Source organism: Dipteris shenzhenensis, chromosome 9 (assembly GCF_047967505.1).
Source record: "Dipteris shenzhenensis isolate YYH24624 ecotype China chromosome 9, Dip_SZ_1.0, whole genome shotgun sequence".
NCBI lineage: Eukaryota > Viridiplantae > Streptophyta > Polypodiopsida > Gleicheniales > Dipteridaceae > Dipteris > Dipteris shenzhenensis.
Genome location: NC_141604.1, coordinates 30884019 through 30902250, shown reverse-complemented (window position 1 = coordinate 30902250; position 18232 = coordinate 30884019).

Here is an 18232-nt window from a genome sequence, read left to right as displayed (position 1 = left end):
TTGGATCCTTCATTTAGAGTTCATACTATACCAATAGGAGTCGGTTATGTAGCAGTACAAGTTGGTGATGGAATCATTAAGGATGCTTGTATATTCAAAGCTAATGATGAGATTCAGACATTGGGTCAAGCCGTAGGCTTGAATGTTGCTTGGAAAACTCTTCATGTAATGTCTTTATAATTTTATATTTTATTTTGTTATGTAAAAATTGAATTATTTATTTCTCAATCAACTATTGAATAATATTTGTTATCAAGTAAAATGTGTGTGTTATAAAAGGTAAAAGTTATCCTTAGAATTTTAGATGACTTCTTCACACTATGTAATATGAGTAGTGATGCACTTAAGACTTTTGATTAATCTTTCACACTTAGGCAATAAATTTCATTCATGGATACCAAGTATCAAATGTAAAATTTTAGTCATTTAAGATTCCAATGCCATGTAACTTTTTGGCCCATTTTAAAAGCTCGTATAAGTTAAATGTTTTTGCCCATTTTGAATGCTATTGTTTATAAAAGAAGAAATGGCAATTTCTTTCCATTTGTAACATAATAACCAGCATTTTGTATGTCACTTTATTTCCATTTTCAACATGAAATCTTGCAAATTTTAAGTCATCTTTTGCCATTTCAAATATAATAAGTGACAATTTATATGTCACCTTTTGCCATTTCTTTCACAGTTGGGGTCTCTATTGTAGTGCCATTTCATGCAATTAAAATGGCAAAAATATATGGTACTTTTGGTTGCCATTTTGATTGTGGAAATGGCAAAACTATATGGCACTTTTAGTTGCCATTTCATACAAAAAAATGGTAGAATATATGGCACTTTTCGTTGCCATTTTAGACATCAAAATGACAAAAATCTATGGCACTTTTGGTTGCCATTTTGCGTGTGGAAATGGCAATACTATATGGCACTTTTAGTTGCCACTTCATACATAAAAATGGCAAAATATATGGCACTTTTGGTTGCCATTTTAGACATCAAAATGGCAAAAATATATGGCACTTTTGGTTGCCATTTTGCATGTGGAAATGGCAATACTATGTGGCACTTTTAGTTGCCATTTCATACATAAAAATGGCAAAATATATGGCACTTTTGGTTTGCCATTTAAGACATAAAATGGAAAAAATAAAAAGCACTTTTGGTTGCCATTTTAAATGTGGAAATGGCAAAACTATATGGCACTTTTAGTTGCCATTTAATACGTAAAAATGGCAAAATATATAGCACTTTTGGTTGCCATTTTAGACACAAAAATGGCAAAAATATATGGCACTCTTGGTTGCCATTTTGTATGTGGAAATGGCAAAACTATATGACACTTTTAGTTGCCATTTCATACGTAAAAATGGCAAAATATATGGCACTTTTGGTTGCCATTAGGGACATAGAAATGGAAAAAATATATGGCACTTTTGATTGCCATTTCCAAAAAATGGCACAAGTGGAAATGGCGGCAAGAAAGTGCCATTTAATAATGTAGAAATGTCACTTTTGGGCTGCCATTTCTACCTAGTTTTGTAGTAGTGGGCCCAAGATCAAGGCACCATGGAGACTGGCACAACTAGACCCACCTCCAAACTCAGGTGACAGAGAGTGATAGCCTCCCCCCCTCTCCCACTGATGATCCTTGTCAAAGGGAGAAACTACCAATCCAGAAGCTAAACAGGGAGCAAGGAGCAGGCCCGCAGAAAGAGGCACAGAGGAAGGCACAAGAGGGATAGAGGAAGGCACAAGAAGATTCTTATGCAGAGGACGATGACTCAGAGAGCACAGAGGAGGACCATGAGGAAGAGGACTCTCTCACCCTCCTCTCGCTTGCTCTCTCTCTCTCTCTCTCTCATCTCTTGCTCTCTCTCTCTCTCTCTCTCTCTCTCTCTCTCTCTCTCTCTCTCTCTCTCTCTCTCTCTCTCCCCCCTTGCTCCTCTCTCTCTCTCTCTCTCTCTCCCCTCTCGCCCCCCCTCTCTCTCTCTCTCTCTCTCGGGCCCTCTTTGTATCTCTCCCTCGCCCCCCTCCTCTCTCTCTCTCTCTCTCTCTCTCTCTCTTTTCTTTGCACTCTTTCTATGTATCTCCTCTCTCGTCCCACGCTCTCTATCCTACACTGACACATGTCATCACAAACGCCAAGCATCTGCATCGGGTGTCATCTCGAGGGCCGCACATCCGCGTTAGACTATTGGCCATGTGGCATCTCAAGGGTCGAGCACATGCATCAAAGAGTGTTAGACTACGTTGGGGGCTCTAGAGTGCAAACTCTACTGGCACCTCTAGCTGTTTGAATGGACCCACGCGAGACTGCACAATTGCCACATGTCGTGCCTAACCTCCCCACTGTCCTCTCGCAGTACTCCACTGGCCCTCTACTCCTTGCCATGTCATTAGAGATGGTCGTGATCTCACCACCACATCCGCCACTCATCACTGCAGTGCCTCTGTCTCCTCTGTGCTCTGCTCTCGTGGTGCCATGTGGCCCTCTCCTCTCCCCTCTCTCCACCAGGAACCTCCCTTCTCCCTCCCCAAACCTCCCTCCTACCCCAAACCTCCAGAATGCTCCACCAGACCTCCACGAACTTCCCTTATTGCCCGTATGGGATTTACTGCCTTAAGGAATATAAGAGAATATAAGATATAAGAGATAAGAGACGAGAAAACATCTCAAAAGCCCAAACCTACATCGCCTTGAAAAGCTTTGACGCAAGTTGTCTGCGCATAGGCAATTGTTTGCTGTTGATAAAGCCAGATACGTTGCAGCACTTACAAAGTTGATTAGAATCATCGTTTACAAAAAAAGATGAATCATTGGAAATTTCAAAACAAATACCTCTAGTTGAATGCATTCATCCATGTAGTACAAACAATTTGCATTCATCCATGGTTACTTGGTTTTGCTTTGATGGCAGGTACCCTGCAGACAAGATGGACCGCATTTGGACACTCAATGCCACACAACGTATGCTGAATACTACCTATTCCATCGACAATGCAGGGAACAAGGAATTGACACCCGTGATCATGCTGCAAACATCATATGAGAGCTCTGGGCCCAGTTTCGGACTCGACTTCTCAGTCTACCCTGGGCTGCACTCCTATTTTTATGAGCTCTACTTCTTGAAAATCAATCCCAATGTGAACAATTTAGGCTAGAGGGTTTTTGATGTAACTTTGAATGGTGAGAGCATCTCGAGTGGAACTCAAGTAGACGTTTATAAATACAACTAGGAAAAATATAGTTATGTCTATGTTTATGACTATGATGATAGCTTCTCCCCATCATTGGGCTGCGTTCATAGTAATGATAGCTTCTCCACATCATTGGGCTATGCCTACATGCTCTTCAACTTCACCCAAGCTCCTAGTTTGATATACCCACCTTTCATCGCTATTGCAATTGAACTTCTAGCATATTTCGACAATCCCATGTTAGAAGGCACTTTCGAAGTAGATTGTGAGTATCCTCCCGCCTCTTTCCATCTGCAGCCGTCATTCCAAAACAAGGTCACCCCCCATTTGTCCCCACCCATTTCATAATTAACTTACCATTCTCAGGGGCATGCTTTTCGTCGGGCTTCCACTCTCGTGCTTGCTAATTATATTTTCATGGGTGGTTGTTTCTCAGTTGCTGCGGTGAAGAATATAACAGCCAGGCTAGCCACTTTGAATAGCTTCATGGGTGACCCATGTCTTCCTTCTGGCTATGGTTATCCATGGTTAAACTACAGTTTTGGTGCTTGTCCTCAAATAACTATGCTATGAGGCTCTACTATTTTCCTTGTTCAGCATTTTGCATTATGTCGTGTTCTTCATAGATCCTTCACCAATATATACTGGATTGTGACTTTTTCTCTTTTGTTCTTCATCGATATAGCATTTTCTTGGTGCTCACTATCAATCCATGCATGGATCCTTTGCAATTTTTATCATAGTTCTTCGCAGATCTTTATCCAATTATGGTTTGGTCGACCAAATACCCATGGGCATTAATAAGCTCTATGAGCTCGCTACTATATAAGCAAAGTCTTGCTGGTAATCTTTTCCTTTGTTAACACTTATTTCATTAATTTTGGACTCATATGTCTACTTTTGGACTATTCCTTAAAATCCTTCCCAAATGAAAATTTTACTTTATGAAAATGTCATTCGAGAATCAAAAGTTTACTTTTTGGCACTATCATTTCCACATAATACATTTCAAAATATCTCTCTACAATGTTGCACTAATAATGCAAAAACTACTATTAAATCCTAAATTTGTATTTCTTGATTATAAGAATCGTATTCTTAAATTAAAAGATCCGAGTTATTAGTTTAAATCCATGAAAAACCATCCTATTGAGGATTCACAAAATTTAAAAAATGTATACACAAGAGACCTGCAAGACTCTTTTTACTTTCAATGCAGAAAACTATAACACTCTTGAATATTCAAGAAATTAAAAGGTTTATATAGACATGAGACCTTTTGTACTCCAAAAGTTAGCAATAGCTATGCTTGCAATTTTACATTATCATAACTTTATTTTACATTATCATAAGTTTTACAGGAAATATTGCTCTGGATGAGTCTTTGTACAAAAGATCTATTGTGGCCTTTTCAATAATTTATTTTTTCCTCTACAGCGAGTTTAGTACAAATGGGCGATCCAAACATTTGCTTGTTTGAATGTCCTTTTCTATCATCACAGAAATGAGCGATCCAAACATTTTCTTGTTCAAAATGTCCTCTTTGTCGTTACTTGTCGCTTGGGTGCCATCTTCATTCACTCTGATCTGCTTGACCGCCACCACCACCTTCACTCTTTCTCGATATTTGAATGGTGTTATCATGGGCATTCTTCATTGCACTATCTCCTTCTACTTCCTCTTGGCGAGCATCTTTATGAACTTTGTAATGTGTGAAATAACTGGTTGTAGTAATTTTATTTTTCTTCTACACGATACCCCATGTGCTTCTTTGTTTTCTTTGACCTTGATTTCCAAGATACTATGACTATCTCTGTGGAAAGTCTTGAAATTGCATCATGGTTTGGGACCCAATGTATTGTTATCCTGGTTCTCCTTCCTATTCCTTGGCCCATACCATACCGTTGTAAATGTTGTAGCTCTCCCCCAGTCATCCATGCTCACGTCAACTACTTTTGCAACCCAAAACTTCACGTTCTCGTGTTCATCATCCAATGGTCAAACTACAACAAAAAAATGGATGTCTATGTCTATTTGTGGCATAAACTCTCTCTTCTTGGGTCCACAATATGGATGTGGGAGTAGTGATTCAAACTCATTTTCAAAGAGATCACATGCTGGGTGCAAGTCGTTACCAACATTTGGCCAAAATAAAGGCCGTTCTGCCTTAATATCATCTTCTCGCATTTTTGCAAGGTCCTTTATCAATTGGTAGGTCTTGCTAATTACAACAGTAGTGTGTTCCTTCCAAGAGGGTTTCCAATCAAGAAATCTCCGAAGCATTTCCTCTTTGTATGTAATAAAAGCTTTTAAGCCTTCTATTTCACCTTTGGATTTCTCGCTGAATTCTTTTATAGGAGCCCATGTTGGATGCATTTCTTTGCTCAAAATTGAAGTTAAGAGAGAGTAAGGTTCTTTAGGTTCCCATTTTGTATCAAGAGAATAGTGTTGCCACTGCATCACTGGTTTTTCATCCTTTAAGAAAAAGCAAAAATAGTGTGGAGTGCTATGACCTATCAAGGCATCACCACCTTTTTAAAAGAAAGGTAGAATAAAGCTCTTCCAATCATACATCCTCTCAACCATTGAGCATACTGTTCCTTCCTTACGGCCACCAACTTGCCTCCCAGATTTTCTTATCAAGTCATCCATCATCTCCATGTCCTTGTGTTTTAGTTCTCTTGAAACTGTTCTAAATACCTAATTGATATCCTCATGTGTGTGCCCAACCAACAAAAACCCAACTTCAATCTCATTGAAGATTCTATGAGCGATTAGCATTGAGCAAAATGCAAAGAAGAGTACATTCTTATTCTCTCGTTCGCAATTGTCTGCTTGTACTCTCAAAGTTACTGGTAGGCAACCTTTTTCTGCATGTACATTGCCTTCATAACGGATGTTACAACTTGATTGCTATCATGTAGATGTAAGGAATCAATCCATATGTCTGCAGAAAACTTAAATCCATGCACTAACACTCCACATAGATGTGTCTTTAAAAAGTATTTTCCTTGTAGCTTAGGTGGAGTTTTAACGAATCAAGGTAATGTTGTATTTTGATCCATACCATCTACAATAACGCACATGTACTCATTTGGGGTGAGAAATAGCTTGCTCCTTCCAAAATGCATATTTTATTCTAGAATGTCAAACAAGTCCATGATGAAATTCTCTCTTTTTTTTATAAGCTTCTTTTTGTTATGGAGATGTTGCACTCTCAAGTGCTCGCTTTAGATCATCACAATCGTTGCACTTTGACATTTTTTGCCTCTTTGGGATCTTAACATGTCCAAAGCTTTTTTTCCAAAGAGTATACAAAGTATGAAAATATGCCGGTGCATGCCCTCTTTGCCTTTGTGTTTCTCCAATAGAGTTAAATACTTCTTTTTTAGTCAAACCTATCAGAAGATGCATTTCTGATAGATGGGGTTGCGGTAAAGCATTTTCATGAAAGTAATCTTTCAAAATTGCTGTTGCTGCAAGTGTTGAGGCTCTTGTTTTGGGCCTTCTATGTTTCCATGAATGTTAAATTTAACTCCATACTTTGCTTTATTAGCCAAATTCCAATATGTGCCATGTGATAATCCTGTAATAATGCAATATGCATTATTGCAAACACTTGTTCCATTTATAAAAGGCCTTATCTGTTGTCCTAAACTTTTCCTTCTTTTATCATTTACAAGAAAGCAAGACAATCTTGTGAGTAGGTATTCATTTCTTCTGCTCCCTTTCCTTTGCCAGACATGTTCTCTATAGCCCTTGATGTCATGTAAGTTAATGGATCGCATACATCTACGCTTACAGCATGTAGATCGCATTGCTTTTAGCATAACATCTTCATTAATTACTCTTATTCTCTTTGGTTGCTTTTCTGGATCTGCCTGGACTCGCTGTAGTTTAATGCATCTGTATGTCCATTTTGGGACCTTCTATACATTCTTATTTGGATTTGTGCAATTGTCGTTGTAAGATTTATTTATCACATTTTTTTCATGGGATGTTGCATCCTTGATCTTATCACTCTGATAGTCAAATACTAAATAGTCCTTTGTTGATGTCATCCCTGCTTTTGATACATTCGTCCAACCATTTGTAACATTAACTGTTTCACAATCAAAGTCAAATACCAAATAGTCCTTTCTTGATCTCATCCCTACTTTTGATACAATCGTAGAACCACTTGTCACACTGGCATTAGTATGTCTAGAATGATCTTCAAACTCATCTATTCTTGAGAGAGCATCACTCATTGATGCATTTTCTATGGATTTCATAACTCCATAGTCAATGGTGATAGCGTGTCCAGAATGATCCTCAAACTCATCTATTCCTGAGAGAACATCACTCATTAATGCACTTTCTATGGATTTCATAACTCTATAGTCTTGAAACTCCTCTACTCCTGAGAGAAGAGAACATCACTCATTATATCATCGTGCATGATTTCCATAATTCCATAGTTACTTGGTTTGACTCCAAAAACTTTATCAGTATCCATGAAGCCATCCATGCTTGAAAAGATATCACTTTTGACATCTTTGCCCAAGTTCTCAATGTGCATGAACTCATCCACCCTGGATAAGGCATCACTCGTGAAATCTTTTTCTTTCTCGATACCAATGAACTCATCGACTCCTGATAAGACATCAGTGCTATAGTTGAGTGCATTGGAATCATCCATCTCTGAAGGAATAGAGCTTGGTACATTGGCATATTCTTTCAATTCTTCGATGTTGTAGTATACATTATGTTTATCATTAGAAACCACATGCCGAGTCTTTCCAATCTTTAAAAATTTCATGCTCCATCTTAAATCCTTACCTACCTCATAGTAGGGACCATTGAGATTGAGTTATCATCCATACCATCATTAGTAACTTTTTGAATTCTCATCTGTGCAAATGTCCATGTTCCACTTGTTCAAATCCCAAGACTTGACCTTCTACTACATTCTTATTTGCAAGTGATAACATTTGTAAAATATCTCCCACTCTAAAATCCAAAGATATGCACTTTGTATTCTTGATGACATGTGTTGGATAAGTCTCATCTTTGTCCCATGCAATAAATGCTTTGTTGGAAGTATTATAGGGCATAATGTCTCCAAGGATTTCCATATCCCCACACTTATGCTTTAGCTCAACATGTGCACTAAGAATCCTTGATACAATAACTAGGGATATTATTATTGAAGCTATGCTTATATATTAATATAAAATCTTGGCAAAAGTTTTCAAGACCATTGTTTTAGTTTCACAATATTAGTAGAGTGTAGTCATTTTTTATATATTTTCTTTTGAATTTTGAAGGAAAAAATGTAAATCCTGGCGAAACTTTACATTTTTTTGCATAAAAGTTTCAAATCTTGGTGAATGTTCCAAAAATTTATTTTTATTAGGGAATACAAACTTTCGACACCAATATAAAAGTTTACCTTCTTAATGAAACTAACTTGACAAAATCATCCCTGACAATAACCGCCACCTTATCTTCGCCAAGTCTTCTAAAGTGATAAATAGAATTTGATCACTTTCATGGATTGTAGCAAATGCAACTACTTCTCTTTTGCAACATAGAATCACCTCCATCCCTAGAATAAAATTTGTAGCCATCTCCTTTGTGAGTTTCCTTTGCAAACAAGTTGTAACAACCAGTATAAAGAACATTAGTCTCTTCTCAATAATCTACTTTATTAATTATTTAGAAATCTAGATCTTGTTTAAAAAATTAATTAAACCCTAAACCCTAACCCCTAATCCCCAAACCCTAAACCCTAATTCACGCCCTTGAAACCATAAACCCTAATCCCTAAACCCTAAACCTTAAACCCTAACCCCTAATTTCTAGACCTAAATCCTAATCCTAGCCCTCAAAACTCTAAATTCCATACCCTAATCCCTAATTCCTAAACCCTAACCCCTAATTCCTAAACCCTAACCCTTAAACCCTAAGCCCTAAATCTTAAACCCTAATCCCTAAACCTAAATCCTAAACCCCTAAATCCTAATCCGTAAACCCTAACCCCTAATCCCTAATCCTAAAACCCTAATCCCAAAAACCTAATTCCTAAACCCTAACCCTTAAACCCTAAACCCTAATCCCTAAACCTAAATCCTAAAGCCTGAAATCCTACTCTGTAAACCCTAACCCCTAATCCCTAATCTCAAAACCCTAAAGCTAAACCCTAACTCCTAATTCCTAAACCCTCAATCCTAATCCTAGACCTCTAACCCCTAGACCCTAAACCCTAAACCCTAAATCCTAAACCTTAAACCCTAAACCCTAACCTCGAAGCCCTAAACCTAAACCTTAGCCCCTAGACCTCTAACCTGTAAACCTTAAACCCTAAACCCTAAATCCTACACCTTAAACCCTAAACCCTAAACCCTAACCTCTAAACCCTAATTCCTAAACCCTAACCCGTAAACCCTAACCCCTAATCCCTACATCCTAATCCCTATTCCCTAAATCTTAAACCTCTAAATCCTAAATTCTAAACCCTAAACCCGAACCCCTAATCTCTAAACTGTAAATGTTAATCTTGACTCTCTAAACCCTAAACCCTAACTAATAAAAACTAATTCCTAATCTCTAAACCCTAAATCCTAACTCCCAAGCCCTAAACCCTAAACCCTAACCCCCAAACCCTAAATCCTAAACCCTAAACCTCAACTCATAAACCCTAAACCCTAAATCGTAACCCCTAAACCCTAAACCCTAAAGCCTAACTCCCAAACCCTAAACCCAAACCACCAAACCCTAAATCCTAACTCACAAGCCCTAAACCCTAAAGCCTAACCCCTAAACCCTAAACCCAAACCCGCAAACCCTAATCCCAAATGACCAAACCCTAAACCTAAAATCCTACGAGTGTTTTCAGTAATATCATTTCTTTAGGTAATAGTTTTAATTAGGATTCATAAGTCGGAGTGAAATTGATAGTAGGAATGTGGGAATGGGAGTGGGAGGTCGAAGGGTGGGAGTGGGAGAAAGGGAGAGTGGGAGTGTGGAAGTGGGAGTGGGAGTAGGAGAGGGGAGGTGGGCGTGGGAGTTGGAGAGGGAGTGGGATTGGGGGAGGTGGGGGTGGGGGTGGGAGGATGGGAGTGGGAGTGGGAGACGGAGTGGGAATGGGGGAGGTGGGAGTGGGGGTGGGAGGATGGGAGTGGGAGTGGGAGAGGGAGTGGGAATGGGGGAGACGGAGGTGGGGTGGAGGTGGGAGGATGGGCATGGGAGTGGGAGTGGGAATGGGGGAGGTGGGGGTGGGGTGGGGGTGGGAGAATGGGAGTGGCAGTGGGAGAGGGAGTGGGAGAGGTGGGGGTGGGAGGATGGGTGTAGGAGTGGGAATGGGGGAGGTGGGGGTGGGAGAATGGGAGTGGGAGTGGGAGAGGGAGTGGGAATGGGGGAGGGGTGGGGGTGGGAGGATGGGCATGGGAGTGGGAATGGGGGAGGTGGGGGTGGGAGGATGGGAGTGGGAGTGGGAGAGAAAATGTGATGGTAGAAGGACCAATGAGAGAGAAGCACTTAAAACCCTAGTTTTTCTTATATATACTCTCCTCCTCTCATTGTTTCTCTCATTTCAACAAGGAAGAGCAAGAGGAGAAGCAAAAGGAGGAGCAAGAGCAAAAGCAAGCACAAGCATACATCTCAACTTTCTTCCAGGTACTTTTTTTAATTTGTATTCTTTGAAATTTTATCATAGAGAGAGAGAAAAGTGGAGGAGAGATGTTTAGAGAGAAATAAGAAGAGAGATAGTCTTACTGCCTCAGCAATGAGAGAGAGAGAGAGAGAGAGAGAGAGAGAGAGGCGCACTATCATGGCAGCGTGTGAGAGAGAGAGAGAGAAGAAAGAAGAGAAAGAGAGGAGAGAAAGAGAGGTGCACTACTGCAGCAGCGCGTGCAGAGTGGGAGAGCGAGAGAGAGAGACAAGAGAGAAAGAGAGACGCATTGCCATGGCAGCACGCACACGCGTGCACGTGAGAGAGAGAGAGAGAGAGAGAGTGGGGGAGAGAGAGGCACACTGCCGCGACAACAAGAGAGAGAGAGAGAGAGAGAGAGAGAGAGAGGGTAGAGAAAGAAAGGCACGCTACGTGCACACATGCGAGAGAGAGAGAGAGAGAGAGAGAGAGAGAGAGGTGAAGCAAGAGAGTAGGTGACGCGAGAGAGAGAGGAGATAGAGAGGGGGGAGAGAGAGAGAGAGAGAGAGAGAGAGAGAGAGAGAGAGAGGAAATGAAGAGGAGGGGAGAGAGAGTAAATAAATATGAGAGGAAACGGAGAGGAGAGGGGAGAGGAGAGAGAGAGAGAGAGAGAGAGAGAGAGAGAGAGAGAGGAGATGAGAGAGATAGATGAGAGATGAAAATTTAGAGAAGGAGTGAGCAAGAGAAAGTACGAGAGAGTAAGAATGAAAGAGATAGAAAATCTTACCAAAATGAGGAGGAGAAAGGAGTGGGCAAAGATCAAGGTGGGATAAAGGAGAGATGTTTTGATGGAGGGATGTGGGAGCTACGATCAATGAGGGATATTAGAGGAGAGATATTGAAGGAGAATGTAAACATGTAGAAACTTGTAAACAAAACTATCTACCTTGGTGTGTGATTTAGTTGAAACTTAAGCAAACAAAACTATAAGCCTTGGTGTTTGAAAAGAGAAACGTGTGGAAACTTGAATTTCAAATTTCCTGCCTTTTTTAAAACTATGAATGCTTGCGTTTGAAAAGACAAACATGTGGAAACTTGAAAATTGTGTGAAAAGACAACCTTGTGTTTGAAAAGACAAACATGTGGAAACTTGAAAAGTGTGAAAAGACAAACGTGTGTGAAAAGGCAAACTTGTGGAAACTTGAATTTTACATTTTTCTTTTTTTTAAAAATTCAAAATGAGTTTCACTTTCATTTTCAATTCACTAGTTTAATTTCTTAATTAAAATTTTTGGAATATAGTAGAAAAAAATGCATTTTGTGTTGGAATATAGAAAGTATAATTTCAATTTATCACCTTTTTGAAAATTTTAAAAGTAGTCTAACTTACATTAGTATATTATAAGTTTAATTTATTTCCTTTTAGGGAGAATTAATATATTCTTCTATGTAAATATTGAATTTTTTATTTTAATTCTTATTTTCTTAATTTTACATTTAAATTTTATATTTTTCCATAAACTTTAAGTTAAATTAAAATTATTTATATTTCAAAATTTGTGATTCAAATTAATAAGAATTTACCTTGTCAAAATTTAAACTTCTTATGAATGTGAATTTTAAATTCTTATTAGTTTTAAGTTAAATTAATTTGAATTAAAAAAGGGTTTGGGGGTTTGGGTTTAAGGTTTGGGGTTTGGGGGTTTAGGGTTTGGGAGTTAGGGCTTAGGGTTTGGGGTTAGGGGTTTAGGGTTTAGGGTTTGGGTTTGGGGTTAGTGTTTAGGGGGTTAGGGTTTAGGGTTTAGGTTTTGGAGTTCAGGGTTAAGGGATTAGGGTTTAGGCTTTAGGTTTAGGGTTTAGGGTTAGGGGGTTTGGGATTCGAGTTTAGGGTTTGGGTTAAGGGTTTAGGGTTTAGGGGTTTGGGTTTAGGGTTTGGGAGTTTGAGGGTTTGGGTTTAGGGTTTTGAAGTTTGGGTTTAGGATTTAGGGCTTGGGGGTTTGGGTTTAGAGGTTTGGGTTTAGGGTTTAGGGTTTGGGGGTTTGGTTTTAGGGTTTCAAGGTTTGGGTTTAGGGTTTAGGGGTTAGGATTTAGGGTTTGGGAGTTTGGGTTTAGGGTTTAGGGCTTAGGGTTTAGAGTTTAGGGTTTAGAGTTTAGGGTTTGGGGGTTTGGGTTTAGGGTTTAGGGTTTGGGTAGGATTTAAGGGTTTGGGGGTTAGGGTTTAAGGTTTAGGGTTTAGGGTTTGGAGGCAATTTAAATTTTTAGTTTTTTATTATTTTTCATAAAGTCAAATTTAAATTTATTAAGATTTTAACTTCTTATTAATGTGAATGTTAAATTCTTATGAGTTGTAAGTAAATTAGTTTTTGAAAATAAAAATTTTATCTTTTTTAAACTCGCAACCTGAGTATATTAAAATGAAGAATGGAAAATATATTATTTCTTGCTTTTAACTTGCAACCAAAGAATATTAAAGAGAACAATGAAAAAGAAATTATTTCTTGCTTTTCTTCACTTCGACGGTTGGTGTCGTCTAGATTAGCATAGATTACTTTCTCCTTAGAGGAGAGAACCCCAAAAAAATCAATCAAAGCCATGCTCAAATTTTCTTGACTAGTTCCTAATCGGAGTTAGTCCATTTGTTCACATTCCGTTTCACACTCACAACAACCCTAATATTTAAGCAACGATCAAGGTTTTAAAACTTTCAAGATGATTGGAAATTGTATCAGTGGGGACAGGATAGATTACAGTTGAATCAGTTATGAGACTTGACAGAGCAGATTATATTTGTACCAATTGTGGGAGTTAACAGAGCATACTGCACTTATATCAAATAGACTTCAAATTTGTATTCGATTGTACTTTATTTCATTTTACACTATCCATTGTAAATCCTTATTTTTTTTCACATTCATGCATGTATCTAAGCCTTATAAAGCCTTTTAGGCTATTCCCAAAGCATGAAATTGACACTTATACGATTGGGAAGAATGAAAACTTGAGGTGTATCAATGGGACTCATTGTACTTATGATTTATCAAAGTAATTGTAGTTTTCATGCAAAAGTATTATATTATTTGTACCTAAAATTTTTGTTGTGCTTTAATATAGGATGGATCTTGAGGCTACAACATTTGTCAATGGTATGACATTGAAATACAATGGAAGAATTTATGCCCCAAAGGACTTCACAAATTGGATTGTTGTTGACACAACAAAGAAAGCATGGCTCTTGGTATTGAGCAAAGGAAATCTCATTCTAGTGATGACAAAGAGAGAGTTAGAGAAAGATGAGCGGGCATCAGATGTATCTTTCTCAAAGAGCAATTTGATTCAAGGGGGCACCTTACTCGGAATAAAAATTGAAACAGATAGCAATACAATGATAATTCACCCAAAGTCAAGAATCAGCAACAGATTGTTTCTTCTTTCAAAGAAAAATGCAATGCACTTTGTGATGCCGCCACCAAAAGCGCCTAGATTTCTTGAATTGGTTCCTACATTGGAGATCCTCCAAGATGTGTGGGAGGAATTTCCCATTGAGGAAGCAAGAAAAATGCAGTCAAAGATAATCCTTGAATACTTTTAGGGCATGAGGGGAGAATTGGGGTCTCAAAAGGGCCTCATAAGGAATTGATTAAGAAATGGATCAAGTTAATTACAATTGATCCACTATGGTAATCCATGGGCTAAGGGCCCCTTAGCATTTACTCAACTGACATGGTTTGAAATTGATCAACCTTGGCCTTTGGATGGAGATGGGTGGTGGATGGATCAAAGGCCTAGGATGGCGTTGGTGGGCTCCAAGTGGCAAGATCTGACAAGGGGAGGGCAAGGTTTGACTTTGTGGAGGCCTCATTAAGAGGGAAAAGGCACCTTTTCATGTGCACCCTTGATCTAGATCCAAGATCAATAGCCAAGATTGAGGCACTTGTTTGGAGGGCTAGGATGAAGGCGCATTTTGGATGGTGGAGATGAAGATATGAGATCAAGGGGCCAAATTGAAGTGCCTGTTTGGATGGCCTAGATTGAAGCGCCATTTGCTCTCACCTCCTCCCTTGGATCTAACCTAGATCTATGGCCCAGATTGGAGTGCATTTTGCACTCATCCCCTCCCTTGGATCCACACCTTGATCTATGGCCTAGATTGGAGTGCATTTTACTCTCATCTCCTCCCTTGGATCCACCCCTTAATTCATGGACTAGATTGAAGCACACTTTCCCCTCATCCCCTCCCTTGGATCTACCCATTGATCTAATGGTTGGGAGTGCTCTACCATAAATTTGAATGTGACCCTTGGATTGGAGATCAGATTAATGGCTAGGAGTGAGGACCATAGGTGAGAGGTCTCCCCAACCATAAATGCTCAATATGTCCTTTTGTACAACACAACATACTAGTGTCCCACACAAAGAAACACTCTCATTGGTACACCTCAAATCCATCTCTAATCCCTTGAAATTAGGAAACACTAATTGGAGGCCATTTTGAGGCCCCATTTCTCCCCTAATGGTGTCATTGAACAAGGTTCAACTTCATTGGAGGGACCTAAGGTGCAAGAATCCACACATGAGAAAGGAAGTGATGAGACACGCCATGTAGACTTGGTTCATGGTAATACAAATGAGAGAGGAACTGGAGTGGATGAGACAGAACACATTGTAGCATTGGATGAGGGTCTTGTACCCATGGATGCTTACAAGGGATCTACATCTAAGGCAGGAATTGAATTGGTTGAGACACAACATGCATCAGATGATACAGGACATGCACATGCATCTCAGACAGGAATTGAATTGGCTGAGACACTGACATGCATCAAATGAGATAGGACATGCACATGCATATCTCATTCATGGTATTACTCACTTAGATGGTGTAACTCATGAAGTTGATGGTTAACAGAACAAGTGTAGCCCTTGAGTGTACTTGAAGTGGAGGCAATAGAAGAAGAAGTAGGGTGATCTAAAGTGGTTCACATAGAACCCCTAAAAAATAAACCCCGACGTCAAATGCAAAAGGCGAGTACTTCACAAGCTACAGTTCCAAGTCCTATAACTCAAAAAAAGAGGTTGTTCATATACAAAGAAAGGGCAAGGAAGAGAAGAGGAAGAACACGAAGAGGATGTGGAGGGTCTTGAAATGGAGTCAAATTCAGAAGCAGAAATGTTATCAATGAAGAACCTAAATCTTCACTTGAATGAGGCTATGACAGATGAGTATCTAGGATATATATGGGGCTAGAAGACTCAAGTTATATATGCTTCAACGGTGGTCAAAGCAAGCATCTTCACCAATAGCAAGACCTTAGATATTGTCTATGCTGGAAAGATTTTTCATGCTTTGATTGATGAAAAAAAATAGTTGTTTCTAATTTGGTACTCCGTCCAAGGGCATTTTGGCCAGTCAAAGGAGATTCTAGTTAATCCATCAATTTCTTTCAGCCTATAAATTTTGAGATGCAATTCACTAAGTTCCTTGGAAAACAAGTTCCCTCACTTCAAGAAGGATGGAATTCAGTGAATGATCCAGAACGACATATAAAGGATGCCAAGAGAAGTTTCTTAGCTCATTGCACATTTGAGGCAATAGATGGTTAGCACTATGCCTATGCTTGTAATGAGCGTTCTAGAGAGGCATACAACAAAGGAGAAATTAGTTATCAAACCTTCACGAGTGTGCCTCAATTCCACTACTATTTTGCAAGCATTTGTATCTTCAAGAACAAGAAAAAATATTTGATTGAGTCAGAAAGACTTAATCATGACATTCATGCACTACGAAAGATCACCTCCACTTCAAAGATGTTGCTCAAAGCTAGGACCATATGGAAAACTTTTCATTCTCCTATGACCACTCTCAAAAGAACTGCAACTAAAGTGGAAGTGGATAATCTTGTTGACTTCTACACATGCTTGAGTGCCATTGTACCAAGGGGAAAGCAGGAAAGAACAGAGGTGATTACAAGCTTTAAGACAATAAGGGACCGGTATCAAGACTACACAAGCATACTTTTCTGTAGTGATGAAGTTTTTCATTAGATAAAAGACGTGTGGCTTGCATGTGAGAAGGGAGATGTCACATATGAGGCTCCATCATTGATTAAAGACAAGGCAAAGAAGATTGAGAAAAAAGAGATGACGGCTCGGATGTGGAGGCCTCTAAGAAACTTGCCAGACAAATACCCAAGTCTTGCTACAGAGAAATTAATGTCCAAAGAATGGTTTTTTGGCAAAAAGGATAAAGATCATTGCATGGAAGATTGCATCATCCAACAAGTCACGCGTGATGCAGAAAAGAGTGCAATTGAATATTTGCTGGCAAAAAAAAAATTTCCAATTAGCCAATGTAAAATTGATCATAGCATTGTGAGGCAGATGGCATTAGCTTTACCGTCGGCTAAACAGAAGGCTTGGGTGCATAAATGGGTGAAGGTAGAAGATAATGGATTTGAAATTACTCCTTCTATGGCAAGTGACATTCCGGAAAATGTGTATGCATATGCATAAAAAGTAATAAATAAGCACACTCTCAAAAAAGAAAAAACTTTGAACAAAGGCTTCTTTTCTTTCATACATGAGATCATTTCAGAGTCTAGAAAGAGTGTTGAGTGAAAGGGAGTTTCATTGCATTATTTCTTGTCCAACGACACTGCTTGGGAGAGGCCTTAGATTTTCTTTATCTATGAAATATCATCGGATGACATTTGTCAACTCCTTGATAGAATATTACATACCACCATTGGTAGAGTGGGACTATGTAACATAGTCATATTTGCTGATAAAGATGACAAGGAAAAAATGTCTGCTACCCTAGAAAAACAATATGGCAATGAGCTTAATATTTACAAAGGTATATACTCAAGAAAGAGAGACAAGAGAGAATGTGGTCTCAAGATACAGAGTCTTGAAACCTTTTTCTTGTGCATGAAGAGCCCTTACAATGATCACTCCTTACAAAAAACATAAGAGGGAATGCAAAGAGATTGCAACTAGTGCTGGAAGAGCATGAAGCTCCAAGTCCCCTCCATCGCAATGCAAATCACCATGAAAGGCCAGCAAAAAGTGCTGATCTTTTAATTAGTATGATCGATGGGACATATGTTTGAAGCTCTTATCAGAAAAGTACACCATGTAAATATTATTGAGAGCCCTGCTTTTGGAATACCTTGATACCATAGCTTCTCTCACAATGAAGTATGATAAGAAAGGTCCGATCTCACATGAAGAGGATGCTGACATAGAGATGGCCATGTATGATGAGAGCAAGAAAGATATGAAAATGCTGAAAGCTCTGGATATGATAGTGAGGACACTAGCGATAGTAAGGAAGCTGAAGGAGATGGATATGACACTAACCTTGCCTCAAAAGGTCACATAAAAAGACCATGAAGATAATATCTA